The 12,511-nt window shown below is 35.9% G+C and overlaps 1 protein-coding gene across 2 annotated transcripts in view; it reads left to right on the top strand.

Moving 5' to 3' along the window:
- LOC101706446 (aldehyde dehydrogenase 1A1) overlaps nucleotides 1-12,511 on the top strand; it is a 55,675-nt gene that overhangs the window by 18,171 nt on the left and 24,993 nt on the right. The window lies entirely within an intron of this gene.

Genomic DNA, 12,511 nt, shown 5'->3' with positions numbered 1-12,511 from the left:
ACTAATTTAGTGAAAGCCACAAATCTAGTCAATTACATAGTCACAGTAAACCTAATATTCTCGAAGTAACTTTTTAGATAATGACCCAAAAGTTTTAGGGATTTAATGTATGAGTAGAATGGAACTAAGAATGGGCTTTAAGTGGTATCAAAAAGAAAAGAAGAAGGGCAAGAATAAATGGGGGTAATAGAATGGAGCATAAATGTGGGTGGGAATTTTTTCACTTCAATGGCTCTTTTAGGTTGTACATATTGACTAATCCTGAAAACAGTTCTGATACTAAAGTATGAACCAACAAATAATTGGTGGGGATAAAAGTAAATCTCCATTAAAATAAGAGCTTATGAGAAGTGTAAAAGTAAAACTGGTCTGATACCTATTTTTTTATATCCGAATAAATTTTATATGGAAATTTACTACCTGGAAGTGACTGAAGGGTTCAGTCTTCCTTAACAGTTTGTGGATCTTTACTTTAAAAAAGAACATTTTACGTGCCATAGACAACAGTGTTACTGCTAATAGCAAATCTGAGTTAATGCACCAAATTGTTTTCTGGTTAGTTAAAAGATTATATCCACTGTGTCATTTTTTACAAGTGGAATTACTGTTTTTTGGGGGGGGTACCGGGGATTGAACTTGGGTCCTTGCGCTTGCGCAGCAGGCGGCGAAACCACTGAGTTAAATCCCTGGCCCATGGAATTACTTTCATAAATTAAAAGAAAATTAAAGATAGCTTTAAATGCCCTCTGTTTTGCCTCCATTTCCACATTTGGAATTACTAATGGAGACTCCCCAGAGCTGTAGGGATTTCTACAAATTCAACCTGTGGCATCAAAACCCAAAAGTCTTTTGAAATTCCAAAACTAGGCCAGAGCACAACAATACACTTTGGGGTACAGTGGTTGGGACGATAATTGCTCAAAAATTTCAGTTAGGAGGAATAAGTTCAAGAGATCTAGAGTATCACACAATGTCTACAGTTAATAACAATGTCATCTACCCAAAAATAGTTCAAAGAGTCGATTCTAAGTGTTCTCATCACAAATAAATGATAAGTATGAAATAGAAAATAAATAAAAGATTGTATCCCTATACGTGCCAGCCCTACATAAAAATCTTAGTCTTGAAATTTAAAAAGAGAAAAAGAAAAAATAAGCAACAACCTTTTATGCCCACTAGCTATGAATAATGTAAAAGCTTTGTTATACAGTGGAATCAGTTAAATATGACTTCTGATATAAATATCAATATAAGTAAGTTATGTAAGATATAACCTCACAAAATATCAGGGTAATGTGATAGGGTTTGAAAATCAAGATTATGGAATATTTGTTCACTTCCTATTCTAGGCCCAGAAAAATGAAATATCATAAATTATAAGACAGATAGTAAATATCAATGGCAATGGAGACTTTATTAGAATAACACTGCAGAGCTATAAAAACTAGAATTAGATCAGATAAAGGATCAAATTTTGGTTCTACTCTGTGCTGGATTGCATGATCATGAGGCCTATGTACGTGTAAAACAAGGTCCATAAAAATTACAGTAGTAACTTGAGGCTGTAAAGAACACATCTTAGTTCATCAAGCTTAGTAATCGCTTAACTAGTAACTATCATCAAGCTGATTGCAACAGTGAGGATTTAGTTAAGTTAAGCAGTATTTGAGTCTTTAAAAATATGTAGGATTTTGAAAGCACAGTGTTCAAATGGAACATTCTTGGCAAGGAGAATCCTAGAGTAATAAGGAGCTGAGTCAGATAGGACAGAAAAAAATGTGAACACAAAGTTTGGGCCAGTGGGCATGGGATGGAGCAAAGAATACTGGACTTTGAAAACCAAACAGAGGAGTCTGGCCTTGCACTGTAGATAAAATGGAACAGTTTCAAACATTGAAAGAGAGAGTAATAAGATGAAACTGTATGAAAAAGATTAGCGTGGTAGCAATAGGCAAGACAGTTAGGTAAGGAAGATAATGAACTTGGGCCGGCTGTCAACAATATAAAATTATAAAAGCCTATAATTGTATCTGGCAGTGAAAACTGAAAGCAAGTATTACAATACACTGAAATTGCTGAGAGTTCTCTTAACACTAGTTTGACTTCTAAGACTATAATAACAATCATATCTATATAATGAATAACATAATATTTCTCACAGGAAAAATGTATATCAAGGGTTACCTTATTTAATCTTCAACACAACCCTATTATGTCAGTTGCCTTGAATTTATGGATAGGAAAACTGAACTTTTAAAATGTAGCACAAAATTTTACCTCTGTGTCCCTCTGAGTCCACAAATTCCCCATCTGCAAAGTCAACCAACCATGCTGATGCTGTTGCTGCCATAAACTATGAAGTTAGGCCTACCATGGTTGTATCTCTACTGAATGTGTACATACACTTTTCTTAATCATTATTCTATAAGCAATATAGCATAACAGCTATTTGTAAAACATTTACATTATAACAAGTTTTATAAGTCATCCACAGATGATTTAAATTTTATGTGAGAATGTGTATAGGTTATATGAAACATTGTATCAATTTATATAAGATTTTATCATCTGTGGACTTAGATTATCTGTAACATGGTCCTGGAATCAATTCCTCTGGAATACTGTTATTCATGGTATATAAGATAGTGGGGTAATGATTTGGCTGTATGTCCCTCCCATTTGATTGAATATTTCAAAAGGACAATCTGTTCAGTTCACTATTCTATCATTAGCAGACTGATGAGAAGAATGTTGTGCAGTAGATTGGGTATGAAACCTTTAGGTGGATGGATGGATTGATGTAGATGATTTGATGCCTCCAAAGTTACATAGCTAATAAGGGAGACTTAGAATTTAAATCTACACTGTTTCATTCCGAAACTATAAATTAACTACCATTACTCTATTTTGGCCCCTGAAAAATTAAATATTAAATATGAGCAAAGGAGAGGAATAATCGAAAACACTCAACCACAAGAACATCTTTATTTATAACAGCATTCTCTAAGGATGTGTTTTTCATATGACAGAGTAATTGTCTTGAAGCCAGTTCCTCCGTATCCCTTTGGGGGGCCAGGGCACTTCTGATACCCCATAGTTGGCTGAGGCCAATAGCAGGACACTGAGCAGAAGGACTGAAATGAAAGCTATATCACACAGATCTGTTTAAACACAGAGCTGCAGATATTGTATAAGCCATAGTATCTACACATCATACTGACAATCTTCTGATTTGTCTCTCTGTCTCTTTTTCTAAAGAGTATTTTCTGAATTTAACATGAGAAAGGCTAGGACTTAAGGCATAAAACAATGTCAAATATAACCAATCCATATGATTAACTGAATGCTGAAAGTATGCACTGTATATGCATTTATCAGGATAGCAAGCAGAGAACCCATACATTTTGTTGAATATACACATCATTCTTTCAGCTTTGATGGTGAGATTCATGTATTACACTGAAAAATCTCTGCTTGTATTTATGATCACTTAATCAGACCAGATTACACTTTTGAGAAATCTCTCTTGCTTCAGATCATCTTAGTTTGGTGATCAATACAGATGATCAACAATTTGCAATGGTTCAACTTCCAATTTTTAACTTTATTAAGATACAAAAGCAATACACATTCAATAGAAATCATACTTTAAATTTGATTTTCCTCCCAGGCTAGCAATAGGCAGTACAAAATTCTCTTGAAATGCTATGCAGCAGCAGCAAACCACAATTTCCAGTCTGCTACACAATCCAAGTGTAAACAGTCAGTGCTATATAATGTAATGCTTTTAACAAACTAAATGAGATGTCCAACACTTTACTATAAAATAGACTCTAAGCAGTCTGAGCACGTTTAAATTAATCTAGGATAAACTACATTGTTCAGTAGATCAGGTCTGTTAAATGCATTTTTGACTTAGGGTATTTTCAACTTATCATAGGATTACAAGGACACGAACTTATCATACATTAAAGAATATCTCCATTTGAAAATATTTTTATTTATTTCCACGTTAATAATTTTGAGACTTGTAAGTTTGGGGCTTCTTAATTGAATACAATCTAAGGAACAGGTCCGTGGCTGTCCAACAGGGAGGTGTCATCTTTGCCTAGAATTCAGTTTAAATGCAATCAACTTAAAAAATAAAATATATTTTTCTCCCCACCTTAATTCTCAAAGGTAATTAGATCTTCTGCAAAAGGCTACAACCTTCTGGCTTTTGATGTTGTCGAGATTTGTAATCTTCCACACAGTGGTCAATTCTGTCTGGCAAAAGTGGGGAGGGGTGTTGGAAAATAAAGTATTTGCAGTTGATTTGGTAAGGAAAAAAACACAAGAACTAGTAATGTAAGAATGGTGATATTCATTGTAGGCATATTTTGTAGATGAGTGGGTGTCTGCCCAAGGATCCAAAGGGGAATAGAGTAATCAGGGTTGATTATCAGAGAACTAGAGGAGTATACCTGCTTTAGAAAACCACAACGCAGAAGAAAGAGTATGACAGAAGGCAACTTGAGTGAAAGCAGGGAGGCTAGTTAAAGAAAGAGACTTTGTTGGTGTGGATTTATTCTACCATTTGACTTTTGTTTGAATCAATGTAAGTTTTTTTTTACTCTTTACATAATTTTTTTCCATTAATACCTGTTTGCAGTCTTGATGATTACATTCATTATAGGAATCAGTGTAAAGAGTGCATTATCCATAAAAAAATAGGTGATTTCTTTATTTAATTAGGAATTGAGAAAAATCTCTTTGTACCTTGCCAGGGAAAAGAGGGCTTTTTCACGTGCAGAAGTATCTCCAGAACAGTTCCATTTTCTCTCTGCCTTTGGGCCTTTGTATAGAAAGAATGAGTACCTGTTTGTAATGTTTACTTTTCACTAGCAAAGAAAAGTGCTTATTCAGTCTTCAGTAAGTTTTTCACAAGTGTACACAGATTGTAGAGTACCTGGAGGCCAGAAAAATACTCACTTTTTGGGATCTTGAGTTTGCTTGAAACTTTTGGAGCCCAGTCACCAAAGGAGTAGAGAGTAGCTTTTTGACAATGTCATAGGAAGAATTTTTGATTATAAATGTACCTTTTCAATTGTATTTGCATCTGCTCCTTGTACTTGCAACCAGGCTATAAGCTCATTATCTGTTCACTGGAAATGAGTGGGTGCTGGAATCTCTTCAGTACCTGTAATGATTAGAAACTTATTGTATATTAATGTGCTTTTTCAAAAATAAAATGGATGTAAGAAACTATCCAGATGCAAATGTGACATGAAAAGATAAATTAAGCCTGTATTATTCAGCTGCAAACAAAAACAAAAACAAAAAATATCTTCCTTTCCTTTTCTTTCTTTTCTTTTTGTTCAGCTGACTAAACAAACTGTATAAATTTGAAATGTAAATGGAGGGAAATGATTCAGATTTTTGAATACGTTTGAATGAAAATAATTACATTAAAAGGGTTCTGGTAAAAAAAAAAAAGGAGCAGGGTATCATCCATGGTCAGATAGACTCCATCAACTCAGTACACACACACATACACACACACACACACACACACACACACACACACACACCTCCTGCTGCCTCTGGCCTCTTGGCTATGCAGCTACCTGGTTCCACACTACAGAGGCTCAGGGGGACATAAAGGCCATTGTCCTGAGCTGCAGATATGAACAAGAGAGAGAGGGCCTCTCTCAGGCTCCCTGATGATAACTGAAGCCCACTGAAGAAGTGAAGAGAATCTCTGCAGTAAAGACACACCAGACCACCATACTTGGTAAGTTAGAGGGATCATCACCTGCCATCAGAACCTGCACTATCTTCAGGGGAAGGACAGCTGGAACCTGCAATAGAACCTTGCACAATTAAAACTTGCAGGAGGACAGGGAGCTCCACTTGGGACTTGCAGCCAGAAATCTGCATGACTCTCACAGGTCTGTGACTGGCTTACTGAGACTCATTGACTTATAACTACACACTCCTACCCACGTTGTCTATTGTGACAGAAGAGACATACCTGAAGGAGGCCCTTCACTTTTATCTTTTATTTGTTATTTTCAAAATTACCACTATTTTTTTGCTCTTATTTTTAATTTTTTCCTTCTTTTTCTACTTTTTAAAAATTTTTATTTTTCTTTTTTCTTTCTTTTCTCTTTTCTTCCTCTCTCTCCCTCACCCGCTTCCTGTCCCACATTGTTCTTCATCTCCCTTTGTGTTCCTGTTCTGCCCCTAATTCATATTAGTTCTTTATTTTTCTTTTCTTCTCTTTCCTTCTCTCACCTGTGTCCTCTGTCCTCACTGCTAACCTTCCCCTATCCTTCTACCTACCTATCCCTCCCCAGCTCCTTCTAGCTCCCCATTCCAAAGGGTAAAGTTGCTATATTGAAGAGTTTATTCACTATAAACATATGTTAGGTTGGTCCTTGATTTTGATTTAATTCACACAGTTAAAGGTGATAGATTAATAACTACCACAAATTGTCATTTTCTAAGAGGTACTTGATGCTATTGTGTTGCTTATTGTATCACTTGGTCTAAGATGTTGTGATTGATCTAATCAGTTGTCCTTCCTGGTAAAATGAAAATGAGACAGCCTCAGAGCCACTAGAGACTCAAAAAGAGCACCTATATCTGGAAGACACCTCTGAGAAGCAATCATTCAATAAAGATTCTAAATACATCAACAAAGATACTTACAATAAGCAACATCAAAGGATCAACCCAGGAACTAAATCAAGGACAGTACCAAAAACAAAAATGAGAAGACATTTAAGCAAGTCACAAACTCAGACATCCACCCCACAAAAGGCAAATTCTGGAGGAAATGAGGTGCAAAAGTCTGATAATAAACCACTTGGACACCCTGAACTGAGAGCACAGGAAGTAACAAAATAAATGAATGAGGCTCTAGAAAAATTCGAAGCAGAAATAATCTTCCAGATAACTAAAGAGATGGTGAGCAGAATGAAAGACATGATTACAGACTCTAGAAGAGAAACAGATAAAAAAAAAAATAGATGAGCTCAGAAACATGCTGGAAGCCATGAATGCCCAGCATAAGAAAGAAATGGAAACCATGAAACAGATTGAAACAGATAGATTCAGGAGATTAAAAACTCCATTGAAAGCATGCAGAGCAGATTAAGAGAATCTGAAGATACAATATTAGATATAGAAGACAGGGTTGCAGTGAAGGACCATGAAAACAGAGATTTCTTCAAAATAGTAAGGGACCATGAGAAATCAATCCAGCAGCTGCTAGATGATGCAAAGAAGAACAACATAAGACTGATTGGAGTCCATGAAAAAACAGGAGAAAGTACAAATGACATTAAAAAAAAAGTTCATCGAAGTAATAGTAGAAAACTTCCCAGACAGAGGTGGAGAATTGGACATACAGAGAAGTGAGGCATATAGAACTCCAACTAGCCATGATCAAAAAAAATCTACACCTAGACATATAATAGTCAAGATCCCAGAAACCCAATAGAAGAACAAAATCCGACAGGCAGTCAGAGAAAAGAAACAAATCACCTACAAAGGAAAGCCCATCAGAATCATGGCAGACTTTTCAACACAAACCCTCAAATCAAGGAGAGCCTGGAGGGAAGTATTTCAAGCCCTAAAAGAAAATAACTTCCAAACTAGACTATTGTATCCTGCAAAATTACCTTTCAAAATTGATGGGGAAATTAGATACTTCCACAACAAAAAACACCTGAGAAATTTCATGAACACCAAACCAGCATTCCAAACAATTCTAAGCAATATCCTAGAAAAAGACAATGAAGGTCACAATTCCATGAGGCCCAATATTGGGAAGCCACCAGGCAAGGTAAGACAATAAAGGGAAAGGGGGAAAAAATAAGAAATAAAAGAGCCAACAACAGTAAAACATCATGACAAGGATGAGTCAATATCTGTCAATTATAACCATCAGTGTTAATGGCCTCAATTCACCAATCAAAAGAAATAGACTGGTAGAATGGATTAAGAAGCAAAATCCAGCAATATGCTGTATACAAGAAATACATCTAGGCCGGGGATTTAGCTTAGTGGTTTTGCCACCTGCTGCGCAAGTGCAAGGGCCCAAGTTCAATCCCTGGTACAAAAAAAAAAAAAAGAAACACACCGAACTCAAAAGGAAATTCATAGACTGAAAGTAAAAGCATGGAAAACAGTTCTTCATGAGACAGGAACCTGGACAAAAGCAGGGATAACAATCTTATTTGCAAACAAAGTAGACTTCAAACCAAAACTAATTAAGAGAGACAAAGATGATCATACATCCTTATGAAGGGAACAATCCAAGAGGAAGAGATGACAATCCTAAATATATATGCACCAAATACGAATGCCCCCAACCATACAAAACAAATATTAATGGATATGAAAAACCAAATAAGCACTAATACAATTGTAGAGGGGGACTTCAATACCCCACTATCACAAATAGACAGATCATCTAGACAAGAAATTTAACAACGAAATTCTAGAACTGAGCCAAACTATTGAACAAATGGACTTATTAGATGTTCATAGAGTGTTCCACCCACAAAAAATCAGAATACACATTCTTTTCAGCTGCACGTGTGTCATTCTCCAAAATAGACCACATCCTAGCTCATAGAATATGTCTAAGTCAATGTAAAAGAATTGAAGTTACCCCCTGTATATTATCAGGCCATAGTGCAATAAAATTGGAGATCAATAACATGAGAAACTGCAAAATGCCCATAAACACATGGAAACTGAATAACACCCTCCTGAACAACCAATGGGTCACAGACGAAATTAAAGAAGAAATTAGACAGTTTCTACAAGTAAATGATAATGCCAGTACAACATACAGGAATCTATGGGACACAATGAAAGCAGTTCTATGAGGGAAATTTATAGCAGTGAATGCCCATATTAGGAAAAAAGAGAGAACTCAGTTAAATAACTTAATGCAGAACCTCAAGCTCCTAGAAAAAGAAGAGCATAACAAACCCAAAGCTCATACAAGAAAGGAAATTATGAAGATCAGAGCAGAAATCAATGCAATGAAGACTAAGAGAATGCTAGAAAAAAATTAATGAATCAAAGAGTTGGTTTTTTGAGAGAATAAATAAAATTGATAAACCTTTAGCCAACCTTATCAAAAAGAAGGAAAGAAAAGGCTCAAATCCATGCAATTAAGAATGAAAAAGGTGAAGTCACAACAGACCCAGCAGAAATCCAGAGGATCATCAATACCTACTTTGAGAACCTATACTCTAATAAAATGGAAAACACAGAAGAAATGGACAGATTCCTAGATACATATGAATTGCCAAAGATATAGAAATTCTAAACACCCTAATTTCAATGAGTGAAATTGAAAATGTAATAAAATATTTACCAACAAAGAAAAGCCCAGGTCCTGATGGCTTCACTGCTGAATTCTACAAGACATTTAAAGAAGAACTGTCACCATTACTCTTTAAACTCATCAAGGAAATTGAAAGGCTTCCAAATTCATTCCTGGAAGCAAGTGTTACTTTGATTCCAAAACCAGGGAAAAACTCAACCCAAAAAGAGAATTACAGACCAATCTCCCTAATGAACATAGATGCAAAAAATCCTCAACAAGATACTGGCAAACAAAATACAGACAGTCACCAAGAAGATCATACACCCTGACCAAGTTGGATTTATCCCAGGGATGCAAGGATGTTTCAACATTCGAAAATTAATAAATGTAATACACAATATTAACAGAGTCAAGGACAAAAGCCATATGATCATCTCAATAGATGCAGAAAAGGCACTGGACAAAATCCAACACCCATTCATGATAAAAACCCTACAGAAAATTGGAATAGAAGGTCCTTCTCTCAACCTGAATAAGGCTATTTATGATAAAGCAACTGCAATATCATGCTAAATGGTCAAAAACTGAAATCCTTCACACTAAAATCAGGAACAACACAAGTATGCTCACTATCACCACTCCTGTTCAATATTGTTCTGGAAACATTAGCCACAGCAATTAGAAAAGAGAAAGAAGTAAAAGGAACAAAAATAGGAAAAGAAGAAGTTAAACTGCCATTATTTGCTGATGATATGATACTTTACGCAGAAGACCCAAAAAACTCAGTCAAAAGTCTTCTAGACTTAACTGACAGATTCAGTCGAGTAGCTCGATATAAGGTCAACACTCAAAAAACTATAGCCTTCATATGAACAAATAGCAGACTCACTGAGAGAGAAATTAGGGAAACAATTCCTTTTACAATAGCATCCAAAAAAAATGAAGTATCTGGGAATCAACCTAACAAAGGAAGCAAAAGACCTCTACACTGAAAACTGCAGCACTTTGAAAAATGAGATGGAAGAGGATATAAGAGAATGGAAGGACATCCCTTGTTCTTGGGGAGGAAGAGTCAATAGTGAAAATGGCCATACTTCCAAAACTGTTACATAGATTTAATGCAATCCCAATTGAAATTCCAACAATATGCTTTACAGGGGCCAGAAATTTAGTTCAGAGGTTTCATTGCCTGCTGCACAAGCGCAAGGACCCAATTTCAATCCCCATAACCAAAAACAAAAAAAAAAAAAAGAAAAAAAAACACTTTACAGAACTAGAGAAAATAATCCAAAAATTCATTTGGAATCAGAAGAGACCTAGAATAGCAAAAGCAATTCTAGGCAACAGAGACATGGCTGGGGGTATCACAATCCCCAACTTGAAACTATATTACAAAGCTATTGTGATAAAAAAAAAAAAGCATGGCACTGGCAAAGAAACAGACCCGAAGATCAGTGGAATAGATTAGAAGTGCAGAGACAACTCTAGACATACTCAGCCACCTCATCTTTGACAAAGGTGCCAACCACCCTCATTGGAGGAAAGATAGCTTATTTAATAAATAGTGTTGGAAAAACTGGATTTCAACCTGCCAGATACTAAAACTAGACCCATACCTATCACCATGCACTAAAGTAAGATCAAAGTGGATTAAATATCTAAATATTAAAACAGAAACACTAAACTTTCTGGAAGATAAGTTTGGTAGAACTCTTGAAGACATTGGCATAGGAAAAGTCTTTATGAACAAAACCTCAGTAGCATGGGAATTAGCACAAGGAATCAACAACTGGGATCTCATCTTATTAAAAAGCTTCTGCACTGCAAAAGAAACCACCAACAGAGCTAACAGACAACCTACAATGTGGGAAGAAATTTTTAACAGCTGTAACTCAGACAAAGGGCTACTATCTAAAATATTCAAAGAACTGAAAAACATCAGACCCCTCAAATTCAAAGACCCAATTCAAAAACGGGCATCTGAAATGAACAGACATTTCTCAGACAAAGAAGGAAAAGCAGCAAACCAATACACGAAAAAATGTTGAACATCACTGGTCATTCGAGAGATGCAAATGAAAGCAACACTGAGATTCTACCTCACCCCAGAAAGAATGGCTGCCATCAAGGAATCAGCCAATAACAAATACTGGCAGGGGTGTGGAGAGAAAGGAACTCTTCTCCATTGTTGGTGGGAGTGCAGACTGGTTTAACCACTGTGGAAATCAGTATGGAGATACCTCAAAGAACTAGGGCTGGAGGTCCCATTTGACCCAGCTATTCCCCTGCTGGGTATCTTCCCCAAAGAATTAAAAGAATCATACCACGGTGATATATGTGCACTCATGTTCATAGCAGCACAGTTTGTAATAGCTAAAGCTTGGAAATAGCTCAAGTGCCCATCAACTGGAAACTGGATAAAGACGTGGTTTTTTTTTTTTTTATAAAATGGAGTACTACTCAGCCATAAAGTACGAGAAACTAGAGACATTTATAGCTAAATGGATGCATATCGAGGCCATACTCTTTTTCTTTAATAGCTAAATGGATGCATATTGAGATCATACTCTTTTTTTTTTCCCTTTTGGTACCGGGGATTGAACTGAGTCCTTCCGCTTGTGAGGCAGGCGGCGGAACCACCGAGCTAAATCCCCGGCAAGGCCACACTCTTAAGTGAAATAAATAGGACACACATTTGTGAATACCAAATAGTTTCTCTAGCGTGAGAAACTGAAAGTGTAAATAAGGATTAAAATAATTAAAATGAATAATCGATAACTTGAAATAGGAAAAGGTCCAAAGGTGTAGGGGTGGTAGGATAGGAAGGGAAAGGGAAGAAGGGAAAGGAAAAATTAAGAGAAAAGAAAAAAAAAATGTAAAGGAAATCTATTTAAATAGGGAAGGGTGGAGGGGGTAAAGGGTGCACAGGTAATGGGGAATAAAATAAGAACTAAGATACATCACGTACAGGTACAGGCACCCAATGAAAAGTGTAAACATATTGTATACCTAAAATGTACCAATAAAAGAATTTTAAAAAAGACTCAGTTCAGCCACATTTAGTTATTGACCTTGAGCAAATCTGTTTCTCCTCTCCTCTGTTTCTTTCTTCATCTATTAAGTGGAGAATATATTGGCCCTATGAGATTAATGAGAATCAAATGAGTTAATATATGTAAA

This window comes from Heterocephalus glaber, unplaced genomic scaffold, assembly GCF_053883595.1.
Source record: "Heterocephalus glaber isolate CG9 unplaced genomic scaffold, H.glaber_assembly_v1.0 deba00001481, whole genome shotgun sequence".
Lineage (NCBI taxonomy): Eukaryota > Metazoa > Chordata > Mammalia > Rodentia > Bathyergidae > Heterocephalus > Heterocephalus glaber.
This window is presented reverse-complemented; position numbering and strand designations above follow the sequence as displayed.